Raw genomic sequence first — 20,513 nt, 5'->3', positions numbered from 1 at the left:
ATAGTTCAAAATAACCCTCAAAATGCTGCCTGTCAGGATCCTACAAGCTGCCAAAAGCAGTAGTGAATAAACCAGAAGGAACACGTGGATACTGCAAATAAGAGCAATAAAACTGTCACAAACAGCAGCTCCACTGGGACCCTTTAAAGGGGAGGCCAAGAAAATTCTCAAGTCATGCCAAGAAGTTCCTCATTGTACACTTCTTAAAAATGCTGGAATTGTATTGTCTCTTAATTGTATTACTCAATGTTTAAACAACATTCTGTTCTGCCTGTCATTGAGTCACTGAGCAAAAAAAACTGCGATGTTGGAAATCAGAAACAAAATCAGAAACTGCTGGAAAATCTCAACAGGCCAGGAAGCATCTGTGGAAGGAAGTTGAAAAGTTTGGCGCTGGAAAAGCAAAGCCAATCAGACAACATCCGAGGAGCAGGAGAGTTGATGTTTCAGGCATAAGCCCTTCAGCAGTGCCATATATTTCGACTCTGACCTCCAACATAAGTCCTCACTTTCTCTCAGTATCCATGGAGGGAAAGCAGAGTTAATGTTTCAGGTCAATTGACCCTTTAGAACTGTTTGTAGCTAGGAAAAGGTTGGTATATATGTTAGAGACAGGGTGAGAGGTGGGAAATAGGGTAAAGGCTAGACGGAGATGGAGCTTAAGCTCACCTTCATAATTCAAAATCAGCAACATGTCCACCATTAGAAAATAAATAGCTAAGGGTCAACTGAGTCTATTCAGCTGATATGGGCAATCAGGTAGGAATGTAGTCCATTTTTAATCACTAATATGAACAAAGGTCAGGAAGGAGGCTCCTCAAGCAGGAATGCCCTGAATGCATTGAGGACATCCCTTAAGATAACAGCACTTTTCCATTCCGCTCATCTGCTGTGGTATCACTAGCCCAACAGAACCAGGTCTCCTCTTCCAGTAAATCTCCTACACAAGGCCCAGCCAACAAGAGAGAATCTAACCATCTCCCTTAACATTTCATGGCATTGCCATTACTGAAACCCCTAGCATCAACATCCCAAGGAGAAACCTAACTCTCCCAGCCATTATAAACACTTTAACAAAAAAGCAGATCTGAGGCTGGGAGTTTTGCAGTAGGTATCTCATCTCCTGTCTGAACATATAATGTCTCCCCAAAAACTGTCCACCATTTCCATCACTGACCCACTGTGGCAGCAGTGTGTACCTTCCATAAGTTACACAGCAGCAATTTAACAACAGCAACAGTTGCCAACAACTTTGACAAGATCTTCAATAGCTGTGATTTTGATCACATAAAAAGATAATGGGAGCAGATGCAACAAAACATCGCTCCCTGCAAGTTCCTCATCAAGTTACTCATAATCTTGATTTGTTATTGCATTGTCACTGGATCAAAATCCTGGAAATTCCTAACAGCACTGTGGGGTGCCGTGAGCTGTAGTCATTCAACAAGACAACAAACCACCACTTCTCATGGGCAATCACAAATGGGCAATACTGTTGACTTTGAAAGTGATGCTCATATTCCAAGAATTAAACTAGAAAAACATGAACAACATACAAGAACAGTTTGGCACACACAAGAACACCTGATGAAACTGGCCAAAGTTACTTGCTAATATACGGCCGGACTTTGCAGAACCCTCCCTAAACAGTGTTGAAGGCAGAAATTTAAAATTAGCCCTTTCCTGCCCTTTCCCTGTTTTACGACTGAAAATGAAGGCATTTGACAGCCCCCTTGCATTAATTAAACCTGTTAAGTGATCAATTTCAAGCCCACTGATTGTAAAATGGCTGACTTTTGTTGTGGGTTGGTTCCCAACTGATTATTTAATGAGAGGGGTGAGGAAGTGGGGAACGCAGCGATGTGTAAAATGGAGGCCATATTTTCTCATACAGCCTACAGGGGGAATAATTCCACCTTAGGCATCTACTGCTATTGCTAAATTAAAGGAGGCACAACACTGATTCAAAGAAGAATTCTGTGCATTCCATCAGGTTCACTCTCCCAACCATACCAAACTAGAGCACCAGCCAATAGCTAACATTGATCCTCCTCATTTGTGAAGAGCCATAGTGTCAGAATCAAGAATCACAACTGATTTCTGACATTGAAGAAAACACAATACTCTCAATTTTTTTCACAATCTGTTCACATGGATTACTGGTAAAGAAAGCAAAAGTACTCCAAACAGTCATTTCACCATTCTACCGGTAATTGAAAATCTTATATACTTTGAGCTTTGTCCATCTAGCCTTTAACAAGAAAACTGATATTATTGTACCCTACTTGCTGTATTTAGGTTCTGGTACTGTAATTGCTACTTTATGAGTTTGACTCAGAAAAAGCAGAATTATTTACTTCTAAGTAACAATTTCAATGTGTGACATCTGAAAGGAAATCTAAGGGTGGGCGGCACAGTGGCAGGTGGGCGGCATGGTAGCACAGTGGTTAGCACTGCTGCCTCACAGCGCCAGAGACCTGGATTCAATTCCTGCCTCAGGTGACTGACTGTGTGGACTTTGCACGTTCTCCCCATGTCTGCGTGGGTTTCCTCCAGGTGCTCCAGTTTCCTCCCACAGTCCAAAGATGTGCAGGTCAGGTGAATTGGCCATGCTAAATTGCCTGTCGTGTTAGGTGAAGGGGTAAATGTTGGGGAATGCGTGGGTTGTACTTCGGTGGGTCAGTGTGTACTTGTTGGGCCAAAGGGCCTGATTCCACACTGTAATGTAATCTAATCTGAGTGCAGAGACTGGAGAAAAGTGTTCCTGCTTTCTATGCTGGTTTTTGCATCTTGAGTGAAAAATGTGTGAATGAAAAGATTTTTTTTGCTTGCTACCCGATAATTAAATAGCTAATGGCCATGTCTAAAATAAATAATTTTATACAACGTGATTTTGTTCATGGAAGTGAAAAGGAAAAAGCTTTATTAAAACTTCTGAAGCAATGAGAAAATAACTACTGACAAATTTTGGAAGGTTTGGCTTTAGAGTGACAGTTTCCAGGGAAGTGCTCAAATGAGAGTCAAGGAAATCATAATATATTCAGAAGGCATTGTATTTTCCAGGTATATTTCCAATATAAGCCTTATAAGCAGGGATAAATGCAAGTGTCCATGCCTACTTTATGATGATTTACACTTGCCATAATATCTAAAACATAAATGTGAACAAAGCTTCTGTTAGTGGTGAGTGTACAGTATATAGCCTGAGCTATGTCTTTTGTGAAGGCTATGTTTGGTAAGCATATACCTTTTCATTCACTGATAGGATATGGGCATCACTGGCAAGATCAGTATTATCACTCATAGCTGAGAAGGTGATGATCAGCTGTCACGTGGAGTCGTTGCAGTACTTGTGGTAGAGGTATCCCAGAGTACTGTTGAGATTGAGTTCCAGAATTTTGATTTCGGTCAGTGCAGGAATGGCAATATAGTCATGACTATGTGCGTCTTGAAATTTTAAAGATGGTGATTTTACCATAGTCTCCAAAATCACTTCTTTTCAATAATAAGATTTTATTAATTGGTCAGGATAGCCAAACCTTCTGACATTTATTAATGATTTTTATGAAATTAATATTCTCCATTGTACAAACATTAAATATTTTGAATTTTAAATTATAAATCTAATTATTATATGTATAGATGGTGTTAAATGCAACATTTATTACAAATTAAAGCTTTGTATTAAACAAACCCTTCCTAAAGGTCTCAATCATTTGCATCAGGATTACTTAACCACTCTTGTGGATAGTGTAGGATTTTTTGTTTTAAGTGTTTTTAATTATAATATGATTGCTAAATGAGCTTCAAATGAATATAGATGTGTCTCTTGATAACATAATGACTCTTCTTACTGAAAGTAATGTATTTTACTTCTTTATAATTTTTCTTTGAAAATCAAATAAGGAGGGGCCCCCCTTTCTCCATTCCTCACTTCAATACAAGACTTTTACTTTTAAAAGGCCATGGGGGCTTGCCAGTCCACTGTGTGTTTAACTGGTTAAATGTTGTGACTGTAAAAGCCACAAACAGACAGGTTTCCTGAAGATTGGTTGAGTATATAGCATAATTTTACTGATCATACTTAATCCGTGTAAATAAACTAATAAAAACACTCCAATTTACACACACACTCACGCTGAAATTCATAGAAATGCACAAATAAGTTACAGAGTAGGAGGATAAATTAAACAATTCAAAGTTCAGTAAAGTGAATGAATATACAGATCCTGAAGGCTGGTGACTTGGCTGGCTTCAAGCTGAACTCAGTGATCTTTTTTAAGTACACGGTAAATCAGTTTAAAGATTAGGATGGGCAGATTATTAGTAAGAATGGTTTCCTTCCAGTTCCTTGTTATTTCAACAAACCAGCTTGCTCCCATGTCAATATTTGCTGTAGTTAGATCTGCTGTAGTTTGCTAGCAAAGCTCAATGCAAGCTGAAGGAACAGCCCTTCATATTCCACTTGGGCTTGATACAGTCTTCAGGATTCAACAGTGACTTCAATAATATTAAAGCATGAACCACATCCTTTATTTTGATTACACCACTTTTGTCTCCTCATGTCGCCCATCTCTTTTGTGTTGTTTTGGCAGAATAGCCTTATTTTCTACTATTTGCACCTATCGTTAACACCCATTTTGCAGCAAAATGTCTTCTTTACCACCATTAACATTCCTTTTCTACTTTTCTCTGGGCACCCTTGCAATATGTTCCACTCATTCCTCCTCCCACTTTGCCAATAGAAAGGCAATGATTATTTTCAAACTCTCTTCAGTTATGAAAAAGAATCATTAGAGTCAAAATGTTAATGTTGTTTCTCTCTCCACAGATGCTGCTAGATCAGTTGAGTTTCTCCAACACTTTCTGTTTTTATTTCATATCTCCAGCACCCACGGTATTTTGCTTTTATTTGAATGAGTTAAGGAGACAATTGCTGATGGGCTAAGTTGTTTCGAAACCTTTTTGTCCATGCTTATGCATCGTCAAAACATAGATAGCATTCAAAAGTTGCAGAAATTAGCAAAAAGAAAGAAAGTCAAACATAGAGGTCTTGCTTCTTTGGAACCTCATTTGCTCATGCATTGGTCTGTAGAGAAAACAGGTGCTTAAACACATGAAAGGTTAACCACCTTGACCAATGAATTTTGCTGTGCAGTGATCCGAAAATGGTGGACTCCAGTTGCCTGGATTATATGATCAGATTATATCTGGGCACACTCTTTTCATAGCCAGTGTCTCATTGTGGGACAAGGGCAGCATGGTGGCTCAGTGGTTAGCACTGCTGCCCTCAGTGCCAGGGACCCAGGACCAGTTGGATGACTATCAATGTGAAGTTTGCACGTTCTCCCCATGTCTGTGTGTGTTTCCTCCAATTAGCCCCGGTTTCCTCCCACAGTTCAAAGTTATATGGTATAGGTGAATTAGCCATGCCAATTTTCCCATACTGTTCAGGGATGTCTCGGTTAGGTGCATTAATCAGGGGAAATGTAAAGTAATAGGGAACGGGAATGGATCAGGGTGGGACAGTCTTCAGAGGGTCGATGTGGACTTGTTGGGTCGAATGGCCTGTTTCCACACTGTAGGGATTTTATGATTCTATGAAGTCCAAGTAATTACATCTAATGGTTTGTCCCTATCTAGTTGAACATCCAAGTGATTATCTGGATGCTTTGCTAAAAGAGATAGGAGATGGCCCTTATTCATATTCCTTCAAGGTTATTATTCCTGATAGTCTTTACAGAGAGGTTGTCTCCACTTTAATAGCTTTGGAATGTAGAAAACACATTGAAACCAGTATACAGCTACCTTTGACTGTGGTTTCAAGTCACTGAAATGGGACATTCATCTTTTTAAAAAATCAGTTTGAGTTCCCAACTAGTAAATATAAAAAAAAGCTTCAAAATACTTACAAAATATTGCTTCTCTCTAGTTATCTTCTTTATCTTGTAATTTTCTCCCTTCGTGTGAGTTATATTTAAACTAGGGGATGTTTCCAAATGCCCATATACAATGGATAGTGATTTTGTGCACTAGCAGGATGTTGCTGTCATGTCAAAAAGACGTTTTGCCCACAACATCAATGACTGATATCATACATATGAGTTCTAATGGCAGGGCAATTCTAGATATGTAGACCATACATCCCAATGACAGCCAGACAGTAACAAACAATACATCCTGTTGACCATTTGCAATTGATAGCATTTGCTCATGCTCAGCTCGTGCTTACAAACTTCACGAATGTATGTCCGCCATTAGATGTGATTCAACTGTTGGAACTAAGTTATTAAATAATGCATACTTTGCTAAGAGACTGGAAAACAATTTTAGAACATTAGCCAGGCTTACAGTGTGTGCTAGAAGCTATGTACATAAATACTCATGATACTGTGTTATGTAAGAAAATAATTTTTACAAACGTTACACATTTTTCAAAAGAACAAGATCATGGAGACATCCAAATTCTGCTGCATCTGCACGGCAACACCCTGACCAATCAAATGTGCTTTCTTGGCCTGAGAATTAAGATTGACAGTTAATGTTTTCTTTCTGTCTATGCCAATGATGATCCAACCAATCAGCTTTACTTTGAAAAACTGAAGTTTTTTGCCAACTAATCATTATATTTAAATATAAAAACATTTATCTCTAGTTTAACTATGCAATATCAGATAACAAGAGTTTCTGTAGATATTTTATAAAATAAAATAGTTAACAAAGTGAGCCTTAGAAGGTGTGTTTGGAGAATTATTAATGAAAAATAAGAAGATGGGTGATGAATTTAACAGATACTGTGCATCAATCTTTACTACAACTGATACAAGTAACATCCCAAGAAATAGCTGTATATGAGGAAATGGAAGGAAGAGAAGATTGCAAGAAAATTACAATTGTCAGTGAAGTGGTAATAAGTAAATCATTAGAGCTAAATGGTGACAAATCCCTGAGATCTTTTGGATATCATTCTGAATAGAACTAACTAGTAAGATAGATGCTGCATTGGTTTTAATTTTCCAAAATTCCTTACATTCAGGAAAGATTCCATTAGACTGGAAGATTGTGAATGTCACTTCTTTATTTACGAATAATTTGAGATGATACCAGGAAGCTACACGTCAGTTAGTTCAATATTTATTAAAGGGAAAATCTTAGAAATTGTTATTAATGGCCCTACAGCAGGCACTTTGAGAAGTTCAAGGTAACCAGAAAGAGTCAATGTGGTTTGTGAAAGGTAAATCATGTATAATCAATTTATCGGAGTCCTTTGAAGAAGAAGTAGGAGTTGTAGATGAAGGGAAACTGATGGAAGTCCTGTACTTAGATTTCCAGAAGACATTTAATAAGGTGCCACATCAAAGGTTATTGTGGAAAATAAAAGCACGCAGTGTAGCGGGTGACAGATTAGCATGCATCGAAGATTAGCCAACAAGAAACAATGGGTAGAAATAAAGAGTCATTTTTTGCTTGGCTAATGTGTTAGTAAGATGCCACAGGAATAAATTGTGGGGCCTCAACATTTTACAATCAAAAGGGAAAGTACATTGTGAAGAGGTCAGAATGAGGTGACAAAGCTCAATGTGTGACACCCTATTAAATGCCTTCTGAAAATATTAATTGTTTTGATTTCTCATGAAAATGTACTGCTGTCTATAGTGATTTCAGGCAAGCCTAGTGTGATAGTAAAAGTCAAAAATGCATCAAATATATCAAGGGAAGTACAGAAATCAATGAACATCTGTATTCCAGCTGTGAAAGTTACAGTGCTAACCAAAGATTGTTCAAGTAATCAGGAGCTCAGATTAAAGTTGAAAGAACATTGAAAACTTACCGACAACTAATAAGTTACAACTGGCTGAAAGCAAATTGAAACTGTCTGAATTGAGCCTTAAGGAAAATCCTAAATGAAAGATATCAAAAGCAAGAATACTATAGATTAGATTCTTTACAGTGTGGAAACAGGCCCTTCAGCCAAACAAGTCCACACTGAACCTTCGAAGAGTAACCCATCCAGACCCATTTCCCTCTGACTAATGCACCTAACATTAGCATGGCCAAACCACCTGATCTGCACATCTTTTGGACTGTGGGAGGAAACTTTGGCTTTATTGTAGATAGAGAAACTCCGTACAGAAATTCATTTTGGTGCATTACCTATTTGTTAAACATATTGAATTGAACAGATTATGGGAATTTAAGACAAATATTACATCTGAGTCTGGGTGGGATGTTCTTTAGAAGGTTGATGTGGACTCGATGGGCTGAATGGCTATTTTTCTGTCCTGTAGGAATTCTATGATTCATCATAAAAATCTAAATTTATTTCAAGTGTGTTAAAACTATTTCAGTGTAATTCGAATAATTAGTCAGTGAGTATATATGCTCATCCAATCATCATCTCCTACTCTAAGTTCCTAAATAGAAGAGCACAAATGAGTATAGGAGATGATTTGTCCTGCTGCTGAGGGATTGTAATCTTTTCCTGTCACATTCAACAGAGATATTGAAGCAAGCAATGACCCTAATTGTTCACAACCCTCTTTAGTTTTATCCAAAGTCTTTGAGAGCAGATTTTGTGAAAGAAGATCTCCTCATCAAATACTCATCCCACCTAGTTTAATATTCTCTGAAGCCTTAAAGAGTCAGATTTGATAAGAAAACAATACCAGGCAAGGCTTGCAAATAGGATTAGAGTGGTGCTGGAAAAGCACAGCATGTCAGGCAACATCCGAGGAGCAGGAAAATCGACGTTTCAGGCAAACGTCCTTCATCAGGAATGAAGGCAGGGAGCCTCAGGGATGGAGAGATAAATGGGAGGGGGGTGGGACTGGGGAGAAGGGAGCAAAGAGTACAATAGGTGGATGGGGATGGGGATGAAAGTAATAGGTCAGAGAGGAGGGTGGACTGGAGAGGTGGGAAGGAAGATAGGCAGGTAGGACAAGTCATGGGGACAGTGCTGAGCTGGAAGTTTGGAACTAGGGTAAGGTGGGGGGAGGGGAAATGAGGAAACTGGTGAAGTCCACATTGATGCCCTGGGGTTGAAATGTTCCGAGGCGGAAGATGAGGCGTTCTTCCTCCAGGCGTCTGGTGGTGAGGGAGCAGTGGTGAAGGAGGCCCAGGACCTCCATGTCCTCGGCAGAGTAGGAGGGGGAGTTGAAATGTTGGGCCACGGGGCGGTGGGGTTGATTGGTTCGGGTGTCCCAGAGATGTTCCCTAAAGTGCTCTAGAGGCCCGTGGCCCAACATTTAAACTCCCCCACCCACTCTGCCAAGGACATGCAGGTCCTGGGCCTCCTCCACCGCCACTTCCTCACTAACCGATGCCTGGATGAAGAATGCCTAATATTCAGCCTCGGAACACTTCAACCCCAGGGCATCAATGTGTACTTCACCAGTTTCCTCATTTTGCACCTCCCCCCCCACCCCCAACCCCACCCCCACCCAACTTATCCCAGTTCCAACCTTCCAGCTCAGCACCATCCTCATGACCTGTTCTACCTGCCTATCTCCCTTCCCACCTATCTGCTCCACCCTCCTCTCTGACCTATCACCTTCATTCCCACCCCCATCCACCTATTGTACTCTTTGCTACCTTCTCCCCAGCCCCAAACCCCTCCCATTTATCTCTCCATCCTGGAGGCTCCCTGCCTTCATTCCTGATGAAGGGCTTTTGCCCAAAACGTCAATTTTCCTGCTTCTCGGATGCACCACTCTAATCTAAACTCTTTTCCAGCACCACTCTAATCTCAACTCTGATTTCCAGCATCTACAGTCCTCACTTTTGCCTTGCAAATAGGATTGCATACTCACCACAGCCTCGGGTAGAAAATCATGATTGTAAAGTCAACTCAAAAAGATTTTAATTTTCTAATACAGCATAGCCATGTATGTCTCTTGACTACAACACAGTGCATTGCCCCTCCAATTCAACGTGTTATCCACTCTGACACCTGAATACTTATAGAGATTAATTATTTTAACATCCATTTCAATTTTATTGAATAGCAAAATTATAACAATTTGTGAACTAGGTAGAATGGATTTTCTGGAAGTTTTCTAACCGATCATTAAATGGACATTAACAAAGTGGTTAAGCAGTGAAGGATGAATGGAAATCCTGCACTGAAACAGAAGGAGTACAATACATTTGTCTGACTAGTTGAGACATTCTTTACTGACCTGGACAATCAAAACCCTGCAACCTTGAAAGAGAATGGAGATCCAAAGATTTTTTTTTAAACTATGGTTCAAAAGTCAATACCTTGAAAATGATAATATCTGATTCTAAAAATAGAATGAAAAGCCAGAGTGAAGCCAATGTGAGAAAAAGGAGTAGTGATAGTGGATTTTTTTTTCACAATTCACAAATTACAGCAAGTAACAGGATGATTCTTGACAAGATTACCCAGACTAAGCCATTTTCACCATCTTTTAAGTATGGATAAGGAAAACTGTACAAATAGTGAAAGTGATAATCAACAGTATATCACAGAGGATGAAGTCAGTAGTAATAAACCAAATGGTCACTTATTTGAGAGAAAAAACCCTAAAGACTCCTACAAACTAGATGGTAAATCTTAATTGCCACATGTGATTGGTGGTAGTAGCTTAATCCTACTAAGTACATGAAGTGGATTATATAATGGTGAGGTCGAAAATCCATCCAGCCCCACTCTGGTTCTGAATAGGGGTGGGCAATGAAACGACAGAAGGAGAAGGTGCCACAGTAATTAACAGTGGGATTGTCCAGCACATCAGCGCAAAAGACAAACCTGGATATTTGTATCTATTTCAACCTTCCTCTCAAACAGACACAATCATGGGTGCCAGTCTTCATCAGTCACTCCACCTAATATAAACAAACATCTGAAGGTACTGGATACTGTAAAGGCTATGGACCATGATTACATTTCACAACAGTACTAATAGCTTATGATCCAGAACCAACTGTATCCCTAACCAAGTATGATAACTGTGACACTGACATCTATCTGACAATGTGGCAATTACCCAAGTATGTCCTGTTCCCAGACACCAGGACAAATTCAACCCAACCTTTTTCTCTCTATCAGACCCCACTTAAATATTAGCAAATTAATGGACGGTGTCATCACCAGTGCAATCATGCGGCATGTACACCATCGTAACCTCCTTACTATGTTTGGATTCAGTTTGGATTCTGTCAGGACTCTACAATTCTTGACTTCATTACAGTCCTGATTCATAAAAATGGACTCAAGACAAGAGGTGTGATTGACTTCTCTTAATATTGAGACAGCATTTAACCAAATGTGACATCAAGGAGCTTTAGAAAGATCAAACTTCATGGTAATCAAGAGAAAAATCTCCATTTATTGGAGTCATATCTAGCATAAAGGAAGATTTTCTTAGTGGCTGGAAGTAAATCATCTCAGTCTAACTACATCATTGCCAGACTTCCTCAAAGGATTGTCCTAAGTCCAATCATCTTCAATTGCTTCATCAATGATCTGTCTCTATCCTAATATTAGACATTTATGTTCAATTGCGTGGATGGTGTTGCACTATTTGTGACTCCTCAGATGCTGGAGGAATCTGTGTCCATATGTTTTTCACCACATTAAATTCACAAATAACCATCTTCAGCAAAGAAGAATCTAATTGTCTCCATTGGAATTCAAAGACATTACTAGCACTAAATTCCAAACTATAAACTCTCCGAGAGTTACCATTAACCAGGACTGAACTAGAACAACTTTATAAATACTGTGGCTACCACAACAGGTGGGAATTGTGAGGCAAGTAACCCATTCTGACTTTGCAATGCCTTTCTTCCTTTTACTAGGTACAAGTCAGGAGTACAATGAAATACTCTCCACTTTCTGAGATGACCATAGCTCCAATAATACTGAATAAGCTCTGAACTTAATGGACAATCTGGTATCCCAGCCATCCAGAACACAGTAACAGCAGCATGTATTGTTTACAAGATGCACCACAGCAATTTACCAATTCTTCTTTGACAACACCTTTCAAACTATGGCCTCTGCTAGCTAGAAAAATGTGGGTAGTGGAATTGTGGGAACATCACAACCTGCAAGTTCTCCTCTAGGCCACACACCATTTTGACTTGGAACAATATTCCTTGACTCCAAGTGGATCCAAATCCAGGAATTCACTTTCTAACAACATTGTGGGTGTACTTCCACCAGATGGATTATAGGTATTTGAAAACATAACTTACCATTATCTTCTTGTGGAAAAGAAATAAGGATAGGCAACCTAAGGATGACTTGGCCAGCAACATTCAGATCCCATGATAGAATTTCAAAAGAGAAGAGATCCATAAACATATTGCGATTAGTAAGTTACCTGTTGAAATACATAGAATATCATATGTATATTTGGATTGTAGTGTAGAGAACTCTTTACTTAAGTAATTGCTTGTTATATTTTGGAGGCATCTATTACAAATGCTATTAGAAATTAAGTGTCCGGGGCTGCCCGCGTTTTCTTACTGAAGAAAGTACAGGATATTTACAAAGAAAAAAACAAAGAACTGCAGATGCTGGAGTTCTGAAACAAAAACAGATATTGCTGACAAAACCCAGTATGTCGGCAGCACCTTTGGGGAGAAAGCAGATTTAACAGTATAAGTCTGGTGACCCTTCATCAGATGCTGCCAGACCTACTGGTTTTACAAGATATTTACACCTAGTCTTCAGAGCAATCTTTCAGAGCAGCTATGCCAATGGAGGATAGAACTTTATTCTCCAAACCACAATGGGGGGAGCAAGGAATGTCAGGCTTTTCAAATGTTTAGATTTTAAACTGTCCACTTAATTCCCAATTAGAATGGAGCTGGGGATCTAAAAGATAGCTAATTTGCATTTCTACTTGGATATAAGATCCATGTGCTTCATATTGCTATTAAGATTTACTTTGGGAAGGGAGAAGTCATGAGAGAGCCATTGCAGGAGTGGATTACAGGCTTCTTAAGATATCTCTTAACCTCACAGATATGGCAGCCCCTGAGAATCTGACAGAGAGAGCAATCATTTAGAGGCAGCAAGTTTCTGTTGTTCACCATACAGAACATGAATAGGAGTTTACGCATGGATAGAAGAGACCAGAATCATGAAGATTTAAATAAGGCTAGATTTGCCTAACTTTGGCTAAGTGGGGGTGGGTGGGGTAAGTTGGATGGCGGATCTAATATTGCCCTTACTGTAAAAGTCAGTTTGGGATTAGAAGCATACCTCTCACTATGCCATGGTAACTAAGTGGTTTGCACTGCTGCCTCACAGCACTAAGGACCCAGGTTCAACCCCAATGTTGGGTGATTTGTATGTGTGGTGTTTGCACAGTCTTCCTATGCCTGCATGGGTATTCTCTGCGTGCTCCTGTTTTCTCCCACAGTCCAAAAATGTGCAGGTTGGGTGGACTTACCATGCTAAATTTCCCTGTTATGTTCAGGGACCTGTAGGCTAATTGGATTAGCCATGGTAAATGCGGATTATGAGGATAGAAAAGGAAGCTGTGTCTGGATGGGATATTCTCCAGAAGCTTGGACTTGATGGGGTCATATGGCTTGTTTCTGCACTGTAGGGATTCTATGGTACTATTTGATGAATATTGTACTGTTCACTTTGGATTTTATGGGTAGCATCAGGAATAGATATTGAAGCCATAACCCTCCAATTCAAAGCTTTCATGGCCACAGGAAGCATAAAGGGAGTAGCACAGAAAACAAATAAACATAGATGATTTACCTCCAGATTTTGCACAATTCAGCATGAAAAATGTATGGGAATTGCACAGTTTCATATTACAGCTTTTAAATTTTAATTGTTGCACTAAATTGCAAATAGTATTGATGGATAGTCTTGATCAGTGTGCAAAATGTTGGAGTTTCCGTTACTTTCCTAATTGCATTGATTGTTGTTAGTCTTGCTCTGACACGCTGGCAGCATTCTGTCTCCTTTTGGGTTTGCGTTTTCTTTGATCTTTACATCAATCCGGCAGATATTCCAAGTCCATATGCCTTGCTAGTTTGTTGTAATGCGATTATTTCTATGATGTAATGTAAAACTGGTTATCATTTGCGTCCTCAGCACTGATCGTAATGTTGAATATGATTTTATACTTGCCATATAAATAAGGTTAAACAGCACTTAATGTCAAATGATTGATCCCCCTACATGTCAGCTATGTGCTTTACACAGAATAGGGGAATAAAAACACAATCCAATGAATTGTAAGAATTTGGCTGCATTTGTAATTTTTGATTTACAAACAATTATGCTAAATATCAAATATGACTGATGGACTGCCCTGTATCTCAGTGAATAAATACACCATATTGTGTGTGATAAGACTGTAAAAATGTTGGGGATAACTCCTTCATTGTTGGATTTGATGATAAGCTGGATAATTAGAGCTGGAATGGCAATTGAAATACATAAATTCATTTCAGTGTTCCCAGGTTGAAGAATACAAGAAAATTCAGCCAATTTCCTTCGCTTGACGACTATCCAGGTATTCTGCTGTAATTGCTTGTTAATATCAATCAAGTTCAGAACCAGGCTGTGCTTGGATTTTCTCACAATTGATTTATTGTCTTATTCATTCATAGGATGTCTAGCTGGCTCAGCCAGCATTTATTGCCAATCCCTAGATGCCTGAAGGTGATGCCTGTGGTACTCACTGCTTGGACTCCCATGTAACCAATAACTACGTGGATGGGGTGCTGGAAGGTTGATAGTGCTATCGCGCCAGGTAGGCCAATTGATTGCTCAGCTGGTTTGTGCTGAACTGTGACGCCAACCGTACATGTTCAATTCCTGCACCAGCTGAAGTCACCATGAAGGTCCTGCCTTCCCAATCCTACCTGCTCCCTGAGGCCTGGTGACCTTCAGGTTAAACTCTGCTGAATCTTCTCTCACTAATGAGAAAGCTGCCATCTGGGACTTTGTCTTTTCCTGCCTATGGAAGTGTGCTTCAACATCATACAAGGGGAAGAGAAGAAAGAGGGGCAAGAAAACTTAAGAAAAGTAACTTCTCAAAAATAAACACCGATTCGTATTTTGGCTTGCCCTATATTAAAATACATAAGGTATAGTAAAAGATTATAGTGAACGCAGCCTGATCCTGATGAAATTACTTTATGTTATTGTTATGGGTAATCTTAAAAGGACTCATTTGTCAGGAAATTATTATAATTGCAATTATCTTGTAATAGCCACAAGGCTCAAAATTGTTTTCTTTAAAGAACGGCTTATCTCATGGAGAATGCACAGTTCCTAACCAATCCAGGGTATAGATAATGTCTCCTCTCTGCAAGGTCTTCAGTTTCTGCATTTGACAACCGTTCATAAATTACAGGTATTAGTAATGTTGGTGACAACGATCAGCATAAAAGCTTTTGAACTTGGTGAAAGGACATAAACCTGAAAAATGTGGCTGTTTCTTTCAGATAGCTGCTGCCTCACCTGCAATATCCTTTCCAGCATTTATTTGTTTCATTTCAGGATTTTAGCATCCTCAGTATTTTACATTTTGAAGCAATGAAGATTCAGCATGTTGTCACTTCAGTACACGAGAAATGTATTTTAAGGAAATAATATTTAGTTGAAGGTTTTGCGCATGAGTTGCTTTAAGAATGATACGAGTCATTCATTTAAAGCCATATATAAATTTTCACCATACATACGTCTTGCACTATACTTAAAAATTCACTTCCAGATTTTCAACTGAAAAGTAACATATTTTAGTTGGCGGCATGGTGGCAGTAGGCGGCACGGTGGCAAGTGGGCAGCATGGTGGCACAGTGGACTAGCACTGCTGCCTCACAGCTCCAGAGACCCAGGTTCAATTCCTGCCTCAGGCGACTGTCTGTGTGGAGTTTGCACATTCTCCCCGTGTCTGCGTGGGTTTCCTCCGGGTGCTCCGGATTCCTGCCACAGTCCAAAAATGTGCAGGTTAGGTGAATTGGCCATGCTAAATTGCCCGTAGTGTTAGGTGAAGGGGTAAATGTAAGGGAATAGATCTGGGTGGGTTGCGCTTTGGCGGGTCGGTGTGGACTTGTTGGGCCGAAGGGCCTGTTTCCACACTGTAAATAATGTAATCTAATCTAATCTAAAGAAGGTAGTTTCCGCTTAAAACAATTATAGGAATATGGTGTGCCTTGTGAACAAAATTCTGATAAATACTAAGAAATAACATCAACTCAGCTGTTCTTTAGATCAAAGGACTTGTATGAAAGGTTTAGAAAGAGAGAGAAAGAGTACAAATGGGGCAAATCATGAGGCAAACTGAGTTTAAAAACAAATGCAGAGACAGCTATTAGAACAAAGTGTGAGCAAAAAACCAGGAAACAAGACAAGCTGCTAACAGTAGTTGCTAAAACAGCAATGAGGAGCAATCAGAGGTGGAGATTACTGTATAAATTAATAGCTTTGAAAGAGTTAATGTTCATTTTCAATGATTGCGCCCATTCTACTGATGTCACACACAGTCAGGTAGTGAAAAACAACTCTGTTAAGAAACAAGGAGCTCTCCTCTAGTTTTGACAGGAAGCAGATGTATCTATACCAGCTCACTCAGGTCCTGGCAGTTATGCCTGACCAAATATAATTGTACCAACTAGTATCACAGACAAAATAAACTCCTCGTCCAGGTACATAACCCATTATCCGAAATCCTGAAATCCAAAAAGGTCCAAAATCCGAAGGTTTTTATGTGAAGTTTTTTTTCTCATTAACAAGGTTGTTTGCCATGCAAGCAGTTAACCCAAGTCGACACCGTCTCGATGCGTGTCACTCAATTGTGACGTTGGGTGGGGGAGGGGGTGGCGTGGCCTAGCACTGGCAGGCGTCAATTTTGTTTCAGGGCCCATTTTACTCAGTGAGTCTGCTCCTCCGGTAAGATATTTTAAAATTTCACCATCAAACTGTCACTTATTCTGAAATTCGAAAAATTCTGGAATCAGCTGGTCCCGAACATTTCAGATAAAGGATTGTGCATCTGCACTTAAGTGCCTCTGCAATGATGTATCCTCCATGACCACAGAACATAATTTCAGATCACCTGTGGACAAATTCTTTTCCTAAAAACAGGGGAAAAGATCGAATGCCAGATGTGAAATCAGTGACATCTGGACAGAGAGAGATTCTGGAATATCACACCTGACTAGCTGTCAAGGAAGCTTCAAGAGGATGCACTTAAAAAGGAGAAATGCACAACACATTGAGTTATAGCCTATTGGGAATTATCTCAGACTGTGTACAGAACAGAAGGAAAGACAGCAGCCTGTGAAATACATGATTTGTTCACTTACTTATCAAGAATCCACAAGAACAGGTGTTAAAAGCCAATTCAACTCTGGTCATGTGTGCTCATGGAGAAAGATGTGTCAGCATACAGAGGTATTCATGTGTACAGTGAGCTGAAATACTTGTAAGTACTAGCTGGTGCACTGTTAAGATCACAGCCAAAGAATCACCCACTAGTCCACCTCTGTGCTTCTCTGAGTTCTTGAAGCCAGCTAGCCAGTAGGATTGACAAAAGGATATAGGACAAAGGAGGACAAAGGACTCTCAGTCAATGTGCAAACCCAAGAGTCTCAAAATGAAATGTTTGAATATCAGCTTCAGAAATTATCTAGAAACGGAAGCACCTGTCTTTTCACATTTATCTTTCTTTGGACTCACTTCTAATCCATGTATATATGTGTTAAGCTACTATTTCTGTACACATTTGGATACAGGACTGTCTCAAAGGTAGAAGACAGAGGGTGGTGGTGGAGGGTTGTTTTTCAGACTGGAGGCCTGTGACCAGTGGAGTGCCACAAGGATTGGTGCTGGGTCCTCTACTTTTTGTCATTTACATAAATGATTTGGATGCGAGCATAAGAGGTACAGTTAATAAGTTTGCAGATCACACCAAAATTGGAGGTGAAGTGGACAGTGAAGAGGGTTACCTCAGATTACAACAGGATCTTGACCAGATGGGCCAATGGGCTGAGAAGTGACAGATGGAGTTTAATTCAGATAAATGCGAGGTGCTGCATTTTGGGAAAGCAAATCTTAGCAGGACTTATATACTTAATGGTAAGGTCCTAGGGAGTGTTGCTGAACAAAGAGAACTGGGAGTGCAGGTTCATAGCTCCTTGAAAGTGGAGTCGCAGGTAGATAAGATAATGAAGAAGGCGTTTGGTATGCTTTCTTTTATTGGTCAAAGTATTGAGTACAGGAGTTGGGAGGTCATGTTGCAGCTGTACAGGACATTGGTTAGGCCATTGTTGGAATATTGCGTGCAATTCTGGTCTCCTTCCTATCGGAAAGATGTTGTGAAACATGAAAGGGTTCAGAAAAGATTTACAAGGATGTTGCCAGGGTTGGAGGATTTGAGCTATAGGGAGAAGCTGAACAGGCTGGGGCTGTTTTCCCTCGAGCGTCGGAGGCTGGTATTTATAGAGGTTTACAAAATTATGAGGGGCATGGATATGGTAAATAGCTCAAATCCTTGCACCCTAGCAACATGCTTGTAAATCTTTTCTGAACCCTTTCAAGTTTTGAGAGGCATGGATAGGGTAAATAGGCAAAGTCTTTTCCCTGGGATCGGGGAGTCCAGAACTAGAGGGCATAGGTTTAGGGTGAGTGGGGAAAGATATAAAAGAGACCTAAGGGGCAACGTTTTCATACAGAGGGTGGTATGTGTATGGAATGAGCTGCCAGAGGAAGTGGTGGATGCTGGTACAATTGCAACATTTAAGAGGCATTTGGATGGGTATGTGAATTGGAAGGGTTTGGAGGGATATATGGGCTGGGTGCTGGTAGGTGGGACTAGATTGGGTTGGGATATCTGGTCAGCATGGACAGGTTGGCCCGAAGGGTCTGTTTCCATGCTGTACATCTCGATGACTATGACTCTATTCAGTGACTAATACCCAGTTGAAAATATCACAGAGAATGGTTACCCTGCTGAACCAAATGAAGATAGACAAAGAGAAAGAAGGCAAGATGAAAATCACCTAGCAGCTGAGTTTGCTCCTGGGTAAAAATATTTGCCAATGTTCTAATTTTTCTTTCAACAAGAACGGGTGTTAAAACGTTGGTTGAAGCATTGAACATAATAAGGTAGGAGGTATTCCAATTATTGTAACAGTAAATTTCAGTTGGTACGTGACTTGTACTATGAATATTTAAAATGAAAAAAAAGCAGATCAAGCTTTATATCACACTCTTATTCAGGATTGTTAGGTAACAATATGAAGGTGATTTGGAAGCACTCATTTCAGTTTGGCTATGAAATACCAATAGCTTCCCTGGAATATCAAAAATAAACATTTGGTGTATTTTAGAGAAGTGAGATTTAGAGATTTGAACACCATTTTCAAAATCACATTTTTACGAAACTAAGGACAGAAACTGAAAGGGGTCTGAACAACATGAGTTATTGCAGAAACAGACAAGGTTTCGACAAGGCTGATCTCAACGTTGGGAGCAGCTCACTCCATTTTTATGCTTTGGACAAGTGACACTGCGAGTTTCTCAATTGGCAGTGGTGAGTTGCCATGTCGACAGCCCAACTCACCTCATTAATATTCAGCTTTCAATCTGACCAAATTCACCAAGCAAGCTTGATGTTGAGAAAACTTAATTTGGAAAACAATGCAGGAATCTGGCAATTTCACCTCACCGATTTCTCTAAAGGTTCATGCTGAATGGCATGACCATCTTAGTGCATGCTCCGTGAACAGCCACATGAACCCCATACCCACAGACATTGGTATCTGATATGTGCCGGCCTCTATGAACCCTGCTGGCACATTTCAGATCCATTCTTTATATACTACTGCATTTCAATGCTGTATCTTAGGCTGCACCAGCAACTATCATTGTAATGCTGCAGCAAGGAGCCTGTTTTCTCAGGTACATGCTCCCAGGTCATGGACTGGAGCAGACTGCATGTCTAGGCTCTTCACTTGCTGTCTTAGGACTCACTCACTCTGAACCCATCTGAATGCTCACAACATCCCTGCCTTGCATTGCTTTATCTTGTCTTCAAGTGTTTTGCCTCCTCAGCTGAAGCTCAAAATACTTCCTTTTTGACAATAGGTTTTTATAAATGGCGTGGCTACAAAGGATGTTGATGAATTCCAGGAAATCTGCCAAGTAAAGAGTTGCTCAGGGAATGTCGTGTGATATCTTTGGGCATTAGGGTATCCATAGGGCTGGGGTACGTGGCTAATGCAGGGAGTTTGGTCAGATACAGTAAGAAAACCTGTCGGGCTTTCTGCTAGAAATCCCTGCAAAAAATGTTTGACACAACTGACACCAATCAAAATACAACCTCGGCTGATGTGTGCTTTGGCATACATTAGTTAATATTTGCATAGATACGTTGCATTCTGAATGGAATTATTCATTGATCACCCAAATTGCCCCAGGTGGCAATTTCAATGTTTAATAGTTTACGTTATTTATGTTTGAACAGTAAAAAAAAAGAAATGAAGGTTATGTTGATGTGAGG

The sequence above is a fragment of the Chiloscyllium punctatum genome, chromosome 3, assembly GCF_047496795.1.
Source record: "Chiloscyllium punctatum isolate Juve2018m chromosome 3, sChiPun1.3, whole genome shotgun sequence".
In the NCBI taxonomy this organism is placed as follows: domain Eukaryota; kingdom Metazoa; phylum Chordata; class Chondrichthyes; order Orectolobiformes; family Hemiscylliidae; genus Chiloscyllium; species Chiloscyllium punctatum.
The sequence above is the reverse complement of the archived record's forward strand: the minus strand, read 5'-3'. Positions refer to the sequence as shown.